This window comes from Cupressus sempervirens, chromosome 3 (genome assembly GCF_028749045.1).
Source record: "Cupressus sempervirens isolate cs-2001-9-10 chromosome 3, ASM2874904v1, whole genome shotgun sequence".
In the NCBI taxonomy this organism is placed as follows: Eukaryota; Viridiplantae; Streptophyta; class Pinopsida; order Cupressales; family Cupressaceae; genus Cupressus; species Cupressus sempervirens.
The window spans coordinates 1,120,912,902-1,120,920,628 of NC_143120.1; positions in this window are offsets into that span (position 1 = coordinate 1,120,912,902).

The following is a 7,727-nucleotide window of genomic DNA, read 5'->3' on the forward strand; positions in this document are numbered from 1 at the left end:
CCTATCACATCCATCATATGACCTCCTTCTGCATGTTATCTTCTGATTGGGGGCACTATATTCCTTGGAGATCTTGTCTTGTCCATCCTCCCTTGTCATTGGTATCTAGCTCTAGGCTATCCTCATGCAAACCCAATGTCATCTCTTTATATCCATCATAATCCTAGCTATCTGCCATCCTATCCAGCCATCTCATCTAGTTCCTCTAGCTATCCTTGGTCACAAAATCTCTCATCATCATTGGATGCATCCTGCCAAATCCATATCTTTCGTTATCACCTCATCCTTAGCTTCTGCCTCTTGCACCAAATTGAGCCATCCCGCTATCCTACCATCCTGAGCTTTTGTCGGCTTGTAACTATCTTGGTCAGCTTCAGCTTGTAAATATCTTGGTCTGTCAGCTTGTACATCCTCTTTAGCTTAGTACCATTGTATCTATCTAGCGTTCATGTTAGTTCCTCCTTGATCAGCATCTTGCACCCATCGCACATCTTGGTTAGCTATTCCAATGCATCCTTTAGCTAGATTTCCTGTCACCAAAGTGTTATCTTTCTTAGTTCAGCTTGCCAAACACATCACTCATCCAAATCGACCAACTTAGGTGCTCTCCGATAGGTCCTTGCAGGATATAGCTTTCCTCATGTCTGATCTTGGTCCGTTAGTACCTCGTCCTACCCATCTCGTTGGCAAATGGTTCTCTTTTGGATTTTCACTTTCTTTTGATTTGGACTCTTCCCTGTTGGGTCTTGAAATATCTTTTCCAAGAAATCTCCTTGTTCCCTCCTTAAGGTTGCCACAATCTTCCATATCATGGTATACTGTGAATGGGGCAATCAGAGCGTAAGGTCTTAATCATGTCTTTTGCTTGTTTTCTTTTTTGCTTGTGGGTTACCCAGTGTCGTTTCCACACTGCTTCCTCTGGGATTCATGTGTGATACTGGGGCAATCCTTGCGTGTTTGTTTTGAGTCAGTTCATCAATCCTCTGGATAGTTGGTGAAAAGGCCTTGATGTTCTTGGTAACCTTGGCAATTAACCAACAGTCCTATAGCAAATCTAGTGCTCAACTACATGGTGGTACTTCTCTTTGAAGTATCCCCCCCGCTCAAAAAGCTTCAATGGTTTTCCTTCATCTCCATTATCCCCCATCCATATCTGGCATCCGTCTCTCCTACCCCAGCTTATGCATCAGTATCTCTTTGAATCACTCCTCACCTTTAGCTTTAGGGATCCACAATCCTAGTCTTAGGGATCCACCAATCCAAATCAATCCACCAAGCCTCATCTTTTGAGATCCACAATCCTAGTCCTAGGGATCTCTGAAACCCATCTTCCGCCAATCTGACTCTTTGAAATCCTGTTGCATCAGCTTTTTTAATCCCCTCATCCATCTCCCCATCCTGGATTCCTTTTATAGCGCTCTGCTCCTTCATCCTCTGCAATCCCTGAGATCTTAAGCTTGCTTCCTCTTGTGCCTCTGATTCTCCCTTTATCATTCTCTCGTAGTGAGAGTTTGAGCTAACCAAACCTCTTCTCTTAATCCAATCTAAGTCTCCTTGCTCATCCCAGATTCTTGTATTTTTCAAGAAGCCACTGAGCCTCGCTTTCTCTCCCCGCTGCCTTCTTGATGGGGCATCTCACAGTCCATTCTCTCCTCTTCTGCTCTAGCCTTGGGCATCTTATTTTCTTATCTTTGATGCCATGCCACTTGCGGCATCACATCAAAGAGGGGCAAAATGTAGACACCTAAAAATCCTTTTAAAAATAAAGTATTTTTATCTTTTGAAAAAATCTCTGATGATATCATCATTTATTAATTAATTGATTATTTAATTAATTAATTTATTTTTATGCCATTAAATCCCTTTATCTTAATTAAAAATATTTAATTAAGGAATCCCTCCCAAAAATGTTTAAATCTTATTTAAACATTATTTCCTTATTTATTAATTATTTAATTAATAAATTGACCAAAAAACCCAAAATAAATAAAAAAAAATTTTTTTGCCCAAAACTTGGCCAATTTCCTTAAGACCACTAACCTCTTCCAAAATCTTCTAATCCTTCTTTAATTTTGATTAAAGGCTAATCTCATCATTTCTTACCCCTAATCCCAACTCAAAATATTTAATTAAGATTAAATATTAATCCTCATGTTTATTAAAAATTTTTTAATAAATATCTCCTCAACCCAAACCCTTGAAATAAATAAAACTTTATTTATTTCTTAAAAATTTAATTTATCCTCATCCTAAGAAGTTCTAGACTCTTCTAGAAAGTCTTCATCCTCATCCTAGGAAATTCTAGACTCTTCTAGAAAGTCTTCATCCTCATCCAAAGCCTAGACTCTTCTAGAAGATGTCTTTAACCCTAATCTTAATCCCCTCCTAACCTTGTCACATTCCCTAAACATGGGTTAAAACTTACTAACCCAAGCCAAAGTTAACAAATATCTCCTCCTTCACCCACCCTCATTAAATGCCATCCACTTGCCTATCCCTAAGCTAATCCTAAACCATCCTAATCCATCCTCTAATCATTTGCACAAGCCTAAGCAAGCTTAAAACTCTCCTAATCAAGCCCAAGTCGAAATTGCTCTCATCTCCCTCAAAACATCTCAACCATAAAACTTTATGAAGCCCACTAGGCCATAAATGACTCTTCCAAGCCCTTTTATTGCTCTTACAAGTCATTATGAGGGTCATTATGAAGATTTTATCCCTTGAGCCTCCTTTGTTGACTCATCCTTCCCCTTTCCTCCATCCTCTCACCATGTGACATGTGTCACTCTTTGATTGGCTGTAAGGAAGCACAATCCATGTGCTCTCCTCTCATACAATCTGAGCCCTCCATAAGCTTTTTCTCATCCTTGCATCTTATCCCTCAATCCCTCAAGCCTCTTGCCTATAAATTGGATCCTTCCCCTTTGCAAAAAAACACAATCCATGAAGTAAAGTCATAATGCCATTTTGAGAAGCCATTTTACATCAAAACCATACACTCACACCCAAATTCCAACTCCATTTGAAGCCCTTTTTGAAGAATAAGCTTGAGCATACATCCTATCTATTTAGACAAAGCTACTCAACAAGAGAGCTTCTCATTGAGAGAGCCCATTAATGGCTCATATTCTCAATTGAGAGTTCATCTTAGTCTATCTTGAAGTTTATAAATTTTGTTTAGTTTGTAGAAGCTTTATTTAAATTTGGTTTCTATTAGCATACTAACATTGCTCATATACAGATATATTCACTAAGATTTTTCCCAAAGAGACTTTTGAGTATTTGTGAAGTATTCTTGGGGTTATGCCCCTTCCTACATCAGAGTCAGAAGATGAAAGAGTCCATCATTCTAGGATAACAGGGTACCATTGTTTGTCTGGACTGGATGTTGATGCTTCATGCATGGGAGAGTATCTGTGATGGAAAGAGTCACTTAGGACTCTTATCAATGTTATTGATGTTGTTGAATAATGCCTTTTGACACTTGAGCTAAGTAACTACTAGTTGTTGTAGAGTTTGATGCAGAGATGTTGGTTGTAGAAACCTTCAAGTCATTGATGTAAATGAGGGAGATTTGGCATGAAAAACATCATACTATGGGAGAGTTTGGCATTATATTATGGGGAGAAGTATTGTAGGAAAACATTATACTAAGATGTTTTGAATGTGGCATGAATTCGAAATAACAGTTTGGTATAGAGCACATTAAGGTATATCAATGGGGGAGTATGATTGATGAAGAAGATTTGAAGATTGTTTGTCTTTTGTTGGTATTCTTGAAACTAGATGGTTTTTCATCTATGTTTCCATTGATGCCAAAGGGGGAGACTGTTGGAAGATTGGAAAGATTGGAGAGATTGGTATGATGATGATATGTTACTTCCATGACTGAGTTTTTCATTGATGTCAACATAGCATGTTTGATGTCTTTTGTGGTATCTAACAGAAGAACATTAGAAAGATTAAGTCAATACAGATGGCTAGTTGAGCATAATAACCACTTGAGGTTATGAGAGATACTTCCAAGTATCTGGTATATGTAGTTAACATTGAAAGAAGAAAAGACAAGTCTAGAAGAAGTTATGTAAGTTTTGGTGATATATGTTCTAAGATAGAGTTAAGAGAGGCATGTTCTAGTAAACTAGTTATATCTCTTAGTAGAGTTAATATCTTGATAATCAAGGTTGAGGACATGAAGAAGACATGTTGGTGATGATGTGGCTAAGATCGCTCATCATAATATTGAGTGTGTGGAAAGTTATTCAAGTTGCAAGGTGGAAGATTTATGTTATCACTAAGTGTAACATGTTCTTAATGAGGTCCCATAATAATTAGTTGAGAAGGACTAACAGGTGATCAAGAATTGAATTATGGACTTGGTATAAAGGAAGGATATTTTCCTTTATCATTATAAGGATATATGTGACTTGGAAATGTTTAGAAAGTAGTAGAGCAGTACGGAATGTGAAGTTGAGCATAATAGTATAGAAGTGAAGGAAACTTCATTACCAAGGTTTTTTTGAATAATCCAAGGTTTTTTATTTGGATTTGAGGTTTGTTACCTACTCTACAAAGTCTAACAATGATTGGTCTGGTTGATAGGACAAAGGAAAGTATAGAGGAAAGAAAAAGATACTAGTAAATTACTTGTTTGAGCAGTGAGTTCTTCTTGTAGTTGAAATTACATGTTTGGGTAGTGGGCTCTTCTTTCATACATTATACCACAACTCCTAAAAGGGTTGGAATCTCCTAATAGGGATTCAAAGTTTCCTAATAGGGACTTATTGTACTAAATATTGTAATAGACTCCTAATAGAGTCTATCCTCTAACAAGGAATATTTATATTAGTACATCATCTTATGGGCATCATTCCCACCGGGATTTTCCCTCTAATCAAGGGTTTTCCTAGTCAACATATCTTGTGTAGTTGTCTATGTGCATCTTTGTATGGTTTTTGTTTACTTTGATTGAATGATTAAGTTTTTTTAATGAAAATAAGAGGTTTAATTATTGGATAACTGATTCATGCCCCCCTGGTTATCTTGGTGGACTATTGTTTCTAACATAATTTTCTTACACTCAACAACCTTTTATAGATTTGTTCCTATGCAAATTGTATATGTAGATATGAACTTTTGGCACATTTTATGTAAGTAATTGATGGATGATATATCTATTAAGTATACAATTCCATACATACCTTTCTTTTTAAGTTTGAGATGACATGATCACCTTCTCCCTTAGATTAGGTGACTTCAACTCCATTAGCTCCACTATTTCCATCTTCTGCTCTCCTTTTCCATTTTTGGTTCATTTCATTCCTAATTTTCTCAATGTCCACTTTGCCTTTTCCTTTGCCCTTTGTCTAATTTGTTGAATGTACTTAAGTCCTACAATTCTTACTTTGATGTCAAAACTTGTGACGTTTGGAACATGCATTATTAGGTGCATAATTCTTTCTCTGATTTTTCCAGTAGGGTTTTGTCTATTATTTTCATTCATATTCTCCATGCCCATATTTCTAATAGTTGTAGCAATATCCTTCAATTTTAGGTGTATCTGGTGTATTCCTCAGTCTTGACCTATACTCATGTATCTAATGTCCTTGTTTCTTGCAGTAAAAATAGTAACAAGTAAAATTAGGCTTAGAATTTTTCATACCATTTTTGCTTCTACAAATTTTTGCAGTATGACCAAGTTTTCCATAGTGGTAGCATGTTGATTTGTCCTTTGACTTTACATTCCTCGATTATCCATTCCTAGATGATTCTCCTTTCTTAGTGCATGAATGTTGTGACCCATTAGAACAAATTGATGAATTCATAAATTCTTCAAAGTAATTCATTTCTTCCTTTGGTTTGTTCAATATATCCATAGATTCCTTCTCATTTTTTAGTTCATTTTTTAGGATGTCATTTTGTGATTGGAGATTTGCAATTTCCACATCCTTGTGATTCAATTTCTGATTTACAAGCATTAGTTAGTTCATCATGTCCAGTTGAGTATTAATAGGTATTAGTACTCTTTTTTAGATCTGATATCCTTTCTTCAAGTCTAGTAGCCATTACCCTTTTGTCTTCTTCATCCATAGGCTTGCCTTATTTAGCTTTCTTTCTTTGTTCAATCATTGTCCTCTTATTTCTTTATTCAAGAGTTTGTTCCTACCAAGTAGATCAGCAGATGCTTTTTCATTTGGATTGATTGGTTCAAATAGTCCTTCAGTTTCAAAATTTTCATAAGATTATTGCTTTATCTAGATGGCAATTTCATTTTTCCTTTTTAAGGAATCCTTTAGATCTTGTCTTACCTTCTCAAGATTTTTTAGTGTGAGTTGAATTTCAATCACCTGATTATCAATAGTCTTGTCTAGTTTGAAAGCCTTCATCTTCAATATCTAATTTTCAAGCCTTAAGCTTCTTTCAGAGAACCAACACTCTAATACTAATTGTTGAGTTATGGAGGAGTAAACAAGATACTGAGAGAGGGGGGGTGAATCAAAATCTTTAACTCTTTCTAACTTTTCACCAATTCATTCACACCTATCAATAACTTGTGCATGTAAAACTTATAATATAAATATTCTATAACATATAAATTTGATCAATCACATGCATTAAAATAAAACACATAACACAATATTTGTTATCTAGAAACCCTCCAAGGTGAAGGTAAAACTAGACTGGTGATGACACCCACAAAAATTCACTACTACAGTAATAAAGTTAACTAGTTAAGGTTACAATGTTTGACCATTAAATATGATCTACCCTGTGAGGGGTCTTCCCTGTTAAAAGCTTTAAGAGACTATTAGGTCTCAACTTGTTAGATAATTTAACACTTACAACAAAGTAAGGAATTTGTTAGGAGATTTACAAAGATCTGTTAAGACCACTTTATTAAGAGATTTACCCTGATTCAAGTCTATTAAAATTGATTCAGTACCTAGCTCTTAGTTTGCTCTATAAGTTGATTTCGAGTCTCCTGCTTGATAATTGGTCCTCTCCTCTAATCTGATATGCTTGTCTTTCCCTTTTACTTCACTACAATGGCTAGGTCACTCAGTCTGTTAGATGATAACATAACCCTTCAATGACTTCTAAACTGATCTCAATCATTTTCTGTCAATATGTTCATACATAAACTCTTTTCATCTCCTTCTTCATTGGTATATGATCAAAGTTAAGATCATTTCTATATAAAGATTTACATAAAGACTTTTCTAGATGGTTCCATGTTTTTCCTCTTCATCCTGATTGTTGAACACACAACATAGGGATTGGTGATCCACAACGTGTAAATGTTCTATAACAACCTTTGACACTATTAAATGTTCTACAACAACCTCTTCAAAAATTAAATATCCCTTCCAAGTGAACTTGATAATCATTTTGCCTAAAACTTTGGTCCACTCCTGACTTTCATGTAAACTCTACGTAGCTTGGCCTTTGTTGTATCCTGATACTCAACATTGTTTTTGCTCAACCTTCATTGTGCTTAGTACATACTAAGTAACTTGACATAGGTATTCTCAAAACTTTCTCTATCATTGATGACTTGCTCAGTCCCTGATGAGCTTGACTCATATACAAAAATACTCTATGACCCAAAAACTTACTCATCTTCTATAAAGCTAGGTACATACTTACTTATGTACATGACTAGACCTATATAGAGTATCTTGGTTGCAGTAATGACCATCTAACTCTACCTTGTAAATGACTAAGTG